Source organism: Balearica regulorum, chromosome 12 (genome assembly GCF_011004875.1).
Source record: "Balearica regulorum gibbericeps isolate bBalReg1 chromosome 12, bBalReg1.pri, whole genome shotgun sequence".
NCBI lineage: Eukaryota > Metazoa > Chordata > Aves > Gruiformes > Gruidae > Balearica > Balearica regulorum.
In genome coordinates this window covers 17287020-17299695 of record NC_046195.1, presented here as the reverse complement: position 1 = coordinate 17299695, position 12676 = coordinate 17287020, and the positions used below count along the sequence as shown (strand labels likewise).

The 12676-nt window shown below is 42.3% G+C and overlaps 1 long non-coding RNA gene across 2 annotated transcripts in view; it reads right to left on the bottom strand.

Moving 5' to 3' along the window:
• Nucleotides 1–256: 256 nt before the first annotated feature.
• Nucleotides 257–12676, bottom strand: part of LOC142603499 (uncharacterized) — a 274639-nt gene continuing 262219 nt past the window's right edge. Inside the window, exons 5-7 of one of the 2 annotated variants that reach the window (XR_012837444.1) lie at nucleotides 9944–10160; nucleotides 6561–8242; nucleotides 257–429 (exon numbers count right to left, since the gene is read on the bottom strand). This is a non-coding gene — a long non-coding RNA (uncharacterized LOC142603499). Of the gene's footprint in view, nucleotides 8243–9943; nucleotides 10161–12676 lie in introns of both variants that reach the window. The other variant, XR_012837443.1, reaches the window with a different exon arrangement.

Sequence of the window (12676 nt, the reverse complement as noted above, 5' to 3'; positions counted from 1 at the left end):
TAAAGGAAAATAAATGCACTTCCAGGTGCAAACATTTAGTTGAAAACTGTGAGTTTAATGAGTTGCAAGTCATTTAAAAAAATACTGCAGAAATTGGGCAACTATTAATCACAATGTGACCAAAATCTTCATGCTGACTAAAGTTTCCAGCCTATTCATGGGAACATTTGTGAATCAGGTTTTAAGTACTATACCTGCTCCAGCTGACCAAACAATGGGGGGAAAAAAAGAAAAGAAAAAAAAAAAAAAAATGCGAGCTGGGCCGTGTTTGGGAACGCTGGGGAATATTCTTTGCCTTCCTGGTTCCCATGGCTGGAGACCCCTCTCTCCTGCAGAAGCTGCTGCTGCTGCTCAGGCCACTCTCTTCCCAGGTCAGAAGTTTCCTCACCAAGGCAATCACCCCAGAGCACCAGATCTCATAGATATTATCTGTTGAGAAAAAGCCGTACACCAGCACTATGGATTTTCCATGCACGTACAAGAGAGTAAACCAAACATCCAGATACAAAAAAATAAAATATCCTGCTCTTTAGCAAAGTTTGGATCGGGGTTTAGATCCAAACTCCATGGCTCGGGACTGTTGCCAATTCTGTCCTGTCTTTCCATTCCTCTTTCTGGACACGATCCATAGCAGCCGTGCCAGTAGAAATGAGCGTTAGAAGCTGTTTTTAGAACTCTGCTAATTTGTGTGAAAGCAAAAAAAGGAGCAAGAATACTCAAACTGAAGCCTTGCCTCATGAAATTTCCATCTCCATTCTGCACACTTGGGGTTTGGATGAGGTTCAGTTTTAAGGTGCTTAGCACACAACTCACCACCTAATGACTGCTGCTCCGTTTCAGCACAGTTTAAACTCGACACTGAAATCAATGGATGAACTTGGGATTTCACCATAGTAACACGCAAAGAAAGAATTAAGGATCCTGGGAGTTTTCTCCTTTTGCTAGATTTTGAATGCTTTATTCTAATTCTTCACTACATTGTATTGACCCTAGCACTAAACCTCTTGAAATCAATGGATGGCCCAGCTTTGATTAGCTCTGCATTCAGCCTATTATGAGAAAAGCATCAATCCTTCATATTACAAGAGGAATGAAAGCGTGTGTGTAGGTATGCCTGGGAGAAAAAATGTTTAAAATTATTCTTGTTCTCTTACTCATTTCAAACATTAAAAACAGAATTCATTTGCTCTTTATAAGCAAGCTATCTAGGAGACTTTCATATGCATGAGCCATAAATACTGCATTTAGTCAGGTTCCTGCCACATTATTAATAGGTATTCTGTTTACACCCACCAGATTTGATAGAAAACATTGCCCGCTCTGTCAGGAATACACAAGAACTAGTTGGCAACCATGAAATAAATGCTGCTTGATATAAATTGCTTCAGAGCTAGACTTACAAAATGTTTATTCAAGGCCTTGCAACAATCTGTTTGGATACACCGCAGCTAGGGAACATGTCACCTACAATGCTGCTGAGAAGAGAGAGGTTGCAGTTAAATCATTTTAATGGTAATATAAGCCATGCTGCAAAGAACCCCTTGCAGAGACTGCAAGCCATGCCATGTTTAAGAAAACTTGATTTGTTATTTAATTTTCTTTAATGTGGGTGGATAAACTGAGGTATTTGTGGGATACTCTCAGCAGAACCACATGGTGCCTTCTGGTGACAGTGCGTCCCTTGGAGGGAAAAGCTGGGTGCAAATGGCTGGAGACACTCCCCACCATAGTGCCTCCACCTGCATTCAACACTTTACCAGTTGATCTACAAATTATTTTTAAAGGTCTTTGGGGATTAAAAGAAAAAAAAATGATATATGATCAAAAATTTTATGTTTGTCTTGGGGTTTGCAAATCACAAACTTTTTGAAAAGTCACCTTCCTATATACAAACCAGTGACTGGCTTTGCTACCTGAGCATCGTACAAGAAATACCACATCTGAATGACAACCTACAGGTAAGCTTTCTATTCTCCAGCAGCAGGAACATCTAGGGCACAACCTTATTAATGTCATTTATTTATTTGCCCGGAGGCAGTGTCCCGAGGAGCTAATCAAATAGCCCATTAGAGAGCCTGCGCACAGTGAAGAGATCCTGACCCAAGGCACTCGCAGGCGGGTGCTGCCCAGGAGACAACCAGGTGATGCAAAGCAGTGGTGACAGGAACCTGATGTCCCCACCAGACCGTGATGAGTGGTGTAATTGGTGTGTGGCTGGTGTCGTGGCACACTGGTTACCAGTCACAGCTAGAGCAAGCTGTTGGTGAGGTGCAAAGGGAGAAAGCACTGATCCATAATGAACCCTGACTACACCGTGGAAGAGATCATAGGTTTTTTTCTTTGTTTCGAGAGCAGGTGCAGAGCTGGCAGCCAGGAGCAGCAAAGCCTAGGAAATGTTGAGCTGAGCAAGGAGAAAATGATGGTGACCCACCATATAATTGCTCTGTGGATAATCTTTCCTCCCCAAAGACCTTGCAGCGCTGTCTGCAGGCAAGCTCTCTCTTCAGTCACTCACAAACTGAGTTCGTAGGATTGGAGAGGGTCACGGAAATCAGTGCAGCCTCCAAGTTTTAGGTAACTATTGCCTATGATGGCCCTACCCCATTCTGTGCAGCTATCAGACATATGGTTGCTACTGGGCTAGAGCCACATTTATCTCCTCACCTGTTTCTGTTCTATCTCCTGATTCTTCTATCCCCCACTGCCTTTAACTCATTGTCTCCTGTTAAACTGACGGACAGGCTTGGCAACCGTGTCCTCTTAAAAGAAAGAATGAAAAAAGCAATGGCAGATTTTAGAAATGATTCTCCATGCATCTGGAACGTAGCAGACCGTGAAACGCCTGTGTGTCCTTAAAGCTCCACTTTAACCAGCCTGAGGATTCATAAAGCCAGTGCTGTAAAGAACCAACACGATTGGCCTGTAGGTAACGTACCAATGTTGAAGGAAGAACATTTTTAAAAGGCTAGATCATTCTGCTCCTTAAGCTCCCTTGTATTCTCCCTGTAAATCTGGCCACACTCACCATGACTGATCTAAAATATTCCATTTTTAATTAGTTCCAGGCTCGCAAATGTGATTGCTACATCTGCACGACATAGCAGTGCCAAATCAAAGTCTGAGGCTGATGAACGAGTACTGCACAGTTTAAAGACCTGTTGAAGGAGAAAATATGGCTACTCTACTATTGGAAATGCCTTTTGGAACATTTGGAACAGCCAGGTCTCCACCTCGATCTCGCAGCCCCATTAAAAATAAGCAACTGGGAGATATTCTTCAACTTCCCCCAGATTAAAAAAACAGCTGTCAGAAATAATCCAAATTCATAAATGCTGTGCTGTTCCAAAGATATCTCTCTGCAGAGATATTACCAGTAATTGTATTTGGACGCTGGGGAATACCTTGATTCACTGATGTCGTGTTCTGAAGCTGTCACTGACTGGGTCAGGGTCTGCGTTACTTTCTTCCTGGGGGGATCCCATGACACAGGGATGGAACAGCTCTCCCCTTTACTCCCAGGTGACACGCTGAATTTCCTTCACTCTCTTTGGCACAGTAAATCTCTACCTTCAGTGTCCTCTTTTGGTAGTATCTAACTCGATGCTGTTTCTTTTTCTTTGTTGGAGCTATAAGTGGTTAATAAGGATGAGACCTAAACGCTGACAGGAGACATGTTGTCCAGATACCCAAGTGCCAACTTTTCCCAAAAAATACAAGTCCCTTTACCATGGAGCTCTGTTAGGCAGTCACTTGAAATTCAAGGCACTTAAGGGGGAAGTTAAAGAATTCCTTGAGAAATTATCTTACAAGGAAGACAATAACACGAGAAGGAATGCATCCCTAATAATAACACGTATGAGTGCAACTGATAGAGAGACAGATAGACTAAGAGATAGTCCTGAGTATTATTCTGTGGAATTTTATGCCAACTGAAACTAACATGTTTGTGGTTCACAGAAAATCACTGCTGTCCCTAATTAGATGTCATGACTAAGCCATCATAAGTCTGTGCATGTGCTATTCTTTTTGTTTTACTTTTGTAAATGTTCTGTGTTCCTCTCTTGAGAGCAAGGCTGAAACTCTCTCACAAGGACTAGGAGGTTAAATCTAAACCATTACAAACTGTGGCTTACATAAATCTAACCATATGTACTTTTGGAATGTCTCATATTTTAAACTACAGGTCTGTGCGTAACTGTTCTTACTTTCAAGTCTCAAAACCAAGAAAATACAATTCTGGATGTGTCTCTGCTCTAAGATGATCTCTAGTGCAAAGATGCTAGCACCTGGCTTCCCATTGCATCAAAGTTGATCATGAAATCATTTTACTTGCAACAGTTTACAGCCCCCGTGGCTGTGGGCTACTTACAAAGAGGTGCTGAGGTGGAGTATGAGACTGGAAGTTGAGTTCCTAGGGGTAGAATTGTCTAGAGGCAAAGTGCCTTTGCTTTCCCAAAAACTGAGTCTCTGGCTAGCTGCAAAGCAAGCCTGCTGTCTGTTTCTGCCTTGCCTTGTCAGGATTAGCAGTACCTACCTGGGATCTGCAGTGTTGACCATGGCTGTCAATTAAAACTAAACACATTTCAGCGTGGCTGCCAGCCAAAAACACAGAACCTGCCAAATAGTAAACAGAGAAGATCTGCCTAGTTTCAAAACAATTGTGCCACCGCTGCGAGAAGAGTGTGCTTATAATTCCACTGTAATCCAAGGGTTGCCTGTGCCAATTCCTAGTTGATAGACGAGGTCTTCAAAAGGAGACATCCAGAGCTCAGTCTGCCTGCTATCAGATCCTCTGTCTTCAATTTGAGGATCTCCAGAATTTTTTATTTTGTAATAACCTTTCCCAAAATGCATCTGATTCATAGCAGAGTCTTTGCTCAGTAAGCAATGAGGACACTAAAATGCATCAGATATACAAATAAAACCAAAGGACTTGGTCAAATACCACAACAAGTGGATTTAGATTTCTAGAATGGGTATCCATTTTTGACATTCCATTAAAAAAATCAATTAAACTTGTGCAATTAATTAATAAGGGAAATTATTTTTGGTAAAACTATTACTGAGGGCAAAACTGCACATGACAATCATCACATGGTGGTTCGAACTAAAAAAAAAGGAGTACTGACTATCAAAAAAGTCCTCTGCAATTTCTAAACTGGAAATGGATACTCACCGAAAGAAATAACAGAAGATGGAAAGAGGTTGAGTTCTGCCTGAAAGTTTTGGGAAATGTTGATCTTCCAAAGAGAATGTCTCAAAGCTACCTGTGCTTGTGGCAGCAGTGAAGAAATGGGACTCCAGGAAAATCCTCTCATCCCACCTCCATGGGCCTCCAATCCAAAACTCAGCTCTAATCCTTTGGAACTTTGATGCACACAGTTTCTATTTCCTGAACTATTCAGGAGCAATAGGAAATATGTAAGAAGAGATCACAGATGCAATGAGGAATGGTGACCACTATACAAGCTGCCCAAAAGATGGTAGGTAAGCAGGCTTGCACAAAGAGTTGCAGAGATGGTAATAAGACAAGTGGAGACTTAATTCCTGGCATCACAAGGGCCAGACCTTGGAGAGCTGTCGAGTTCTTTTTCTGGTTTGTAAATCATCCTTAAAACCTACAACAGAGGAAATATGTCTTTAATTTTATATTTAAAATGGAAACCAAACAAAGATGCCAGAGCACATTCTACTGTGTTAAACTGAACTTGGTAAAACCTATGGCAGCCATGTTTTATTTTGCCAGAGATATCCACTTGCCTTTTCAATTAGACTTAGATTCAGTCCAGAAATATGATGGTGCTGGGCCTAAATAAGGCTCACATGTTCCAGCTTTCAGCATTATTGCCTCAAATCTCAACTGTGAAGATCTGACAACATGATGGGACAAGTAGATCAAGGGAAAGAAATATGGAGACACTAATAACTAAATACTCTACTTCAATCCCTGCCTTTCATTCTGAAAGCCTCTAAAGCACTTACAAATTGGGTTCTTTAGCTCCCCAAACCATTTAATTCACCCATGAAATAAAACCATCTCAGGAGGTGGGACAAGGAGGAGGGCAGAGAAAGAGACAGATGTTTAACATCAGCCCAACAAAATAATCTTAAATCAGGAAAACTAACAAACCCAAAGACTTATTTATGTAAACACCAGATACTAGGACTCTCACCTCTTTATTTTGAGTTTTCTGTAATGCAGGCAATGGTTCCAAGATTCATAATTTACAACATTTTCAAAGTGTTTTGGCAGCCCATAGGGAGTAAAATATTACATACGACTGGCAGGTCTTCACTGAAGGCACCTCTGCCTATCCAGGAAAGTCCAAGATCAGGACTGGCTTGCTGCAGCAACTTTTCTTCAGGGAAGTACTGTAATATAAACTCTCAGTCTGGGCATCATCAAGGTATAGCAGGATGCCATAGTGACCCTGACCTCTCTGATTTTCTGAGTGGAAATAGCATCATTAAGGAGGGAATAGCATCAGAATCAGTAGTGTAAGATATTTTTCTATCTGTACATGCCATAGCAACAATTTCTTCACTATGAAGGTGCTTACCATCTGTCCTTCCATTTGAGCATGATGGGCAGGAGTGGCATGGTACTTTTGGCAAGAAACAGAAAAACAGGTTGGCTGTCTCTGGACTTGCCCACCTTCTCTCAGCAGCAGCCTCAAATACTGCTTTGTTTTGACATGTGTTTCCAATAAAAACACAAGGTTCATATTGACAAGAGGAATGCTCAACCAGACCACTGGCATTTCAGAGCAGCCACAAATCCTGCTTTCTCTGAGCCCCTAAGGGTCAATTCCATGCAGCAAGAATCCCCACTCTCTAATTATTCACGTTCTTCCACAACCAGCCTCATTATCTAGTGAGCTACTGTCAGCTGAGGCTGATTTTTCAATTATTTAAAGAGACTGTCAACTCAACTATGCTCTATTTACATATATAAAATCAGTAATCTCTTTCCCATTACCTGTGCTGTGTCTGTTTTAAATGCTACTCTGAAGTTTGGATATGGGCAGTGGAGGTTTTCTTCTTTACAGTAAATACCCCAGAGAGATGCTCTGGTGACCCATGTAAGGGCTGGGCTACTAAGACATGTGAATGAAGACAAAGTGTTGCCACTGAGATACATTGCTGAAATGTCCTTAGTTTCATGACTTAGCTAGAAGGTCAAAGATTTTATTTTTTTTTCTCAGAGCTGCCATCTAAGGATTTAAGATTTAGAAAATGTTGTGCCCCTGACTTAGAAAAGGGCTCTTCCTGTAACCTAGCAAGGGACAGAATATTCTAAGTGAGGGAAATTGTTCCCAAGAACCATGGCTCCTGGCTCCCTGTTACAACGCCAAGCAATCAGGGTATTAAAGAATCAAAGTCCTACTCTGTGTTTCTCCCCCACTTCCTCTTACAAACCATTAAGATCAGGAAAGGCTTACGAGGGTCCCTTGCAGCTGGTCCATTTCGAGGGGCTATGTACAAGGTCCACGTGGTGTGGGAAGGCTTCATGGCCTTTTGTATGCTCAGGTTGGGTAGAAGGGAATCTCAGCTTCCTCCATCTATGCATCTCTTCAAGTAGACAAAAATGTCCCTTGCAAACCCTCCAGCAGGAATTACAATGCCATGAGCTGGATTTTCCTCCACATGTCCAGAGATCATCATCAACGGGATTAAGAAGAAATGCAGCTTGTGTGAGCTAAATGTCTCCAAGATTCCCACAAAATCCTAGCAGGGTATTGGCTCCTGCAGGGCCAAGAGAGACATTTGTAGCAAGTCTCCTTTATTCATCAATCTCAAAGGAATGATCCATATGTTAAGAATCATGTCTACATAGGGAACAAGGAGTATAGCCAAGATGACTGATATCATGGGCCTTTTCCTCTCATCTTCCAGGCAAGTAAATAAGTATGTCATGGAGTTTATTTTTTAAAATAAGTTCTACTCAGATTCCCAAAAACAACCAAAGGAAAACAATCATAACAGAAAAAAACACTCCTGAGACACATTGGTATTACATGCCGTGAATTGCCATGTCTTCACATTTCATCTCACACTGGCACAGCGATAATGGAAGCCCGAACAAATTTCTTGAATCAGCAAGTCAGGCTCTCAGGAGAACACTTCAGATCATTTGTTGTCCTTCTGCTTTGATGTGCTCTACAATCTCACACGAAATCAGGCTTCAGTGGGAACAGCCAGGCTCAACGTACCAAAGGCAATGGGCTCTCCTCCTAGGAAGCTAATCAAAACCATCCAGTGTCAGCAGAGGGAAGGCAAAAGCAAAGAACCAGCAAATAACTAAATAAATACAATTGCTACCCCTTAAATAACCTTGTCACCGAAACACAGAAGTACACAGATAACTCAATCCTTCTTCTGAGCAAACACACTGTGTGTATTTAACTTGACAGGTTTTCAAGACTCATATTCCATAGCTTTCCATATTGTCCTCAGCAGGACACAGCCAACAGCCTGGAAAATAATATCTTCTCCAACTTCACTACTCCCTCCCCCACTTTTTTTTTCTTGTAATCATCCATATTATTAATAGGAGGCAGCTGGTTCCCATTAATGTTGGGAAAAGTGGTCTATCTCAGGAATTATGGTTTAAATTGGCTTGTAGTCTGGGGGAATTAGCCATCTGCACCTGGCCTAACATGGATATTTTCAGCCATACTAATCATAAACAGGGCTTTGTTCTAGTTGTGTCCACTTGGGTCTCTCACTCTGTCTTTTTTTTTCCCCTTGGAGGGTGAAAGAAAAAAAAAGAACAAAAAAAGAAAACATTAACCCTTTCACAGAATTTATCAAACCCTAACTGCTCTGTTAGTGTCCTGCATTTTATTTTGTGTTTCTAAATGAGCACATCATTTAAGTTTGAGCACAAGTCCTGTAGCTTTTTAAGAGGCTGAACAAAATTGGCAAGAGGAAGAACCAGTTGTTTGGCAAGACAGCTGTGATTTAGCAATATCTTCATGACGTCCACATGAAGCGTAATACCATGTGTGCAGGAAGGGCTGCACAACAGAATAAAGCTGGAGAGAGGGAGGGTTACAGTATGTAAAGCAAAAACACCAGGACATTGCAAAATTGCTCTGAAGAATATGCTATAATGTAATGGGAACGTAGGGTTTTGGGGTTTCTTTTTTCCCTTCCCATTTAATGTCCATGTTTGGCAAAATGATTTTGTTTATCCAGTGCTTTTGGGCTGAGGTAAGAAAAATGGATTCAAAGGTGAGTGAAAATAAATGACATCATCAGGTCAGAGGACTGCTTTTTTTGTCTCACAGACTTGGCAGTGCAGATATAAGCTCTATCCCATCCCCAAATTCTGTAGGGAATCCATTCACAACTGCCGTTATAGGAATAAGTGGTTTTATTCCACAGAAGAATCTACCCAAATCTTTGACCAGTTTGGGGTTTTTTGTTTGGTTGGGTTTTTTCCTTTTTTTTTTTTTTTTTTTTTTTAAGAAACAGCTGGATCTTTATGGAGATTTGCAAAAGACTGGACTTTCTCTTCCTCCACATTAGTCTTCCTGCCTTAGTAATTATAAATTACCAGCGTTAATGTGTTTAAAAACTGTATAGACAAAATCTGGGAGGATAGGTTCATCGGTGGCTATTAAATACAATGATCCGGACAAGATTTTTGGCTTGAAAGTCACTGAGCTACTGCATGCTGGAACCTGTGAGGCTCTGCCAAGGGACTGCTTGGTCTGCTCACGTCCAATTCTCCTACTGTCCCCACAGACAGGATATTGTATTAGCCATGTACACTATAGATGTTTGTACACACACAGTTACGAGGGGTTGTATTGCAAGCAAAACTACACACTTTAATCTAACAGTCACAGCTTCATCTATTTTTCTTTTTTCTGAACAAATCCAGGTCCATTGGCCACTTTTTGGGGTGAAGCATCCCTCCTCCATCTAGACTTACCCTTGGACTAGTGAACTAAGGTGCCAAATCCAATTTTGTGCCAATAGACAGTCTCTCCAGTCCGCTCTCTCTCAAATGCCAACCTAGAGGTTCTGGAAATGCACGTCTCCAGCATAAGGAACCAGACAGGTCCTTGCAGCTCCTTCATGCTCCCACCTGGCTGAGTAGCTGGGTCTGATGGTTTTGCTTGTTTGCTCACTCAATTTGCAGGATCCTGCTGAAACAAGAAGCAAAAATGCTGACCTCTCATGCAAGAACCTGTTGCCATGAATCAGGAAGTACCAAAATCTCAGAAAGCAGCCTGGATCTTCCAGACCAATTTAGAGTCTCAAAAGGCCCAGAAGTTTGGATAACCTACAGTCAAGCATTACAATTTATGGGAGCTTATTCAAACCCAACTCTGCATCAAGTCACTCACCCATCAGTAACTGAAACACCTCTGAGAACAAAGTGTGCTGCCAAGTACCAGCAACCAGCTACAAGGTGGGGCTAGGCAGCTTGGAGGTGGGATAGGATCAGCTGGAGTGGACTTCTGGAGCCAGGCTTGGAGGGCAGGGAGGGTGCAATCACCCTTGTATTCAAACATGAGCAAATGGGTGGCAGCAGAAGGAAACAGCATCATGGAGGTAGTTTTTAATAAGCAACTCTGTGATAACAGTTTAGCTACCCCCATGCAGATGTAAATCAGAAGGAAATGGTTCACAAGAGCAAGGAAGACTGTTGAAGCCACAAAGGAGAAAGATGTAAGCTACATCCACAATGAAGAACAGCGTAGGTCCCAGGTGGTTGCAGCTGAACGCCTGTGTCCCATCCTCTGCTGAATGGCTCTACGCGAGCACCATGTCTGCCTGAATGTAGGTTTTAGTAAAAGAGAATGAAAGGGACAAGTTTGGGGCAGAAACTAATCCTTAATCTCGGTGAGCTCTTAAGGGTTTACCAAGACAGCCACAAATTCCTGGATATGAGATTTTCCACCTCTTCAGGGAGCAGGATTTAGGTATAGAAGCCAGAATAATGAATCTTGCACAAGAAAGGTATATTAAAAACAAAAGAATGGAACTTACACAACTTCAATAACTCAGAGAAGAGGCACCTGCAGTCCCCAGATGTGTCTGCATTGGAGCTGTGCACAGTGTCCATGACTCAGACACAGTATCTGAAGGCAAATACAAACTGAAAGCAAGGACTCCCTTGTGACTTGTTCCTTTGCCTGACTTCACCCACAACAAACCAGTCCATGACTTCCACGTGCTCTTAGTCGGCCTCTCTTCCTAACTGATGTCTTCAGAGTTCATCTTCAGAGTAATTAGTACAGTGCGTGGTACACTGCAAACCTCCTCTCCGTCTGTACACTGGCTGGACAGCTGTACTTCTCCACAACAGTGAGGATCACGAAGTCCAGAACACAAAGTGCAAAAGCCAGAGACAAAGTCTTCTGGCTGAAGAGATCCAGCTGTGGAACGAACTTGCAGAGGAAATGAGACAAATCCAGTTAGAGTACCTCTGGGAAACAATGAAAACCATTCCCCTTTTGCCTCATAAGCAGGATGACATTCACAGCATCACCATCCCTCCACATCTGAAGGAAAGAGATCTTTTTAGCCATAAAGTAGACAAGAACCAGAGATATTCCAACCTTGCTTTTGCTAACTTTTCTTTTTTTCCATGAGGAACACTCAGATATTATATCGCTGTGATAACCAGAAGGATAAACCATCAGGAAGCTCAGTATAAGAAGAAGGAAAATACCGACAGGAAATATTTCAGGAAGTTGTGGAACTGCACAATTCCTTAAACCTTCACGGGAGATGAAGTGAGACTGGGGAGCGTACAGACAAGGGGACTATTTGTGAAGATTCATATCTGTATCAGAGCTGTGTAGAGAGCCCATGGGTTTAATGCAGTACATGAGGATTTGCAGAACGGCAGGACAGTAACCCGTGCAAAGGGCAGCACTAACACGGCGTGATCTGGAGTGTATCATAGGTCCTTGCTATGGGCCTTTTTCTGCCAGAGCCCTGCTTCTAATCTCAGTGCTACACTCCAGGTTTTTTCCAAGAGTGATATCTCTTCTCCCCTCTGGGCCCAAAGGAACTCAAACCTGGCCCCTTAGGCTTGTTTCTTCTCAAGAGTAAAAACCCTAACACTCATGTTTATAATGCTCTTTCCCTTCTCACCCTCCCCAGTTGAAAAGATGCACATCTTTCTAGGCATCTCAGAAGTCACCACTGGTTTTGGCTGGCTTTTTTCCCCCACCACTTTACTGGCTGCCTTGGCACTGTTTGCAATTGTTTATATAGCTCTAACCAAATTAAAATCCTGTTGCCATTAGCAATCCTGTCTAGCTCCCTACATACCCCTTCTTCTATGATGCCAGCAATGCTTTCTTTTTTTTCCCCTGTGAAGTTACCTCTCAGGAACATGCTTTCTCAAATAATGTTTCCAGCCTTGCAGGCACTAAAAGAGGTGCCAGACTCACGGGGATCCACCGAGCCAGGGTTCCTGTGTGAGGCTAATTTGACCATGGGATCAATAGTTATTTCTATTCTTCCTTCTTGATCCTCGCTGTCTTTATAGAGAAACTGAGCTGATGAATTCAGTCTTCTTCCAGATGCTGCAGGTAGCTGAAGGGCTCTGAGCAGCCACTGAGCTCTGGGCAGGGCTATCATTCTGGTGAAGAAACCCTGAAGAACTTCCTTCGTAAGAGTGAAAGCAGAAAAGATGGATAGGTGC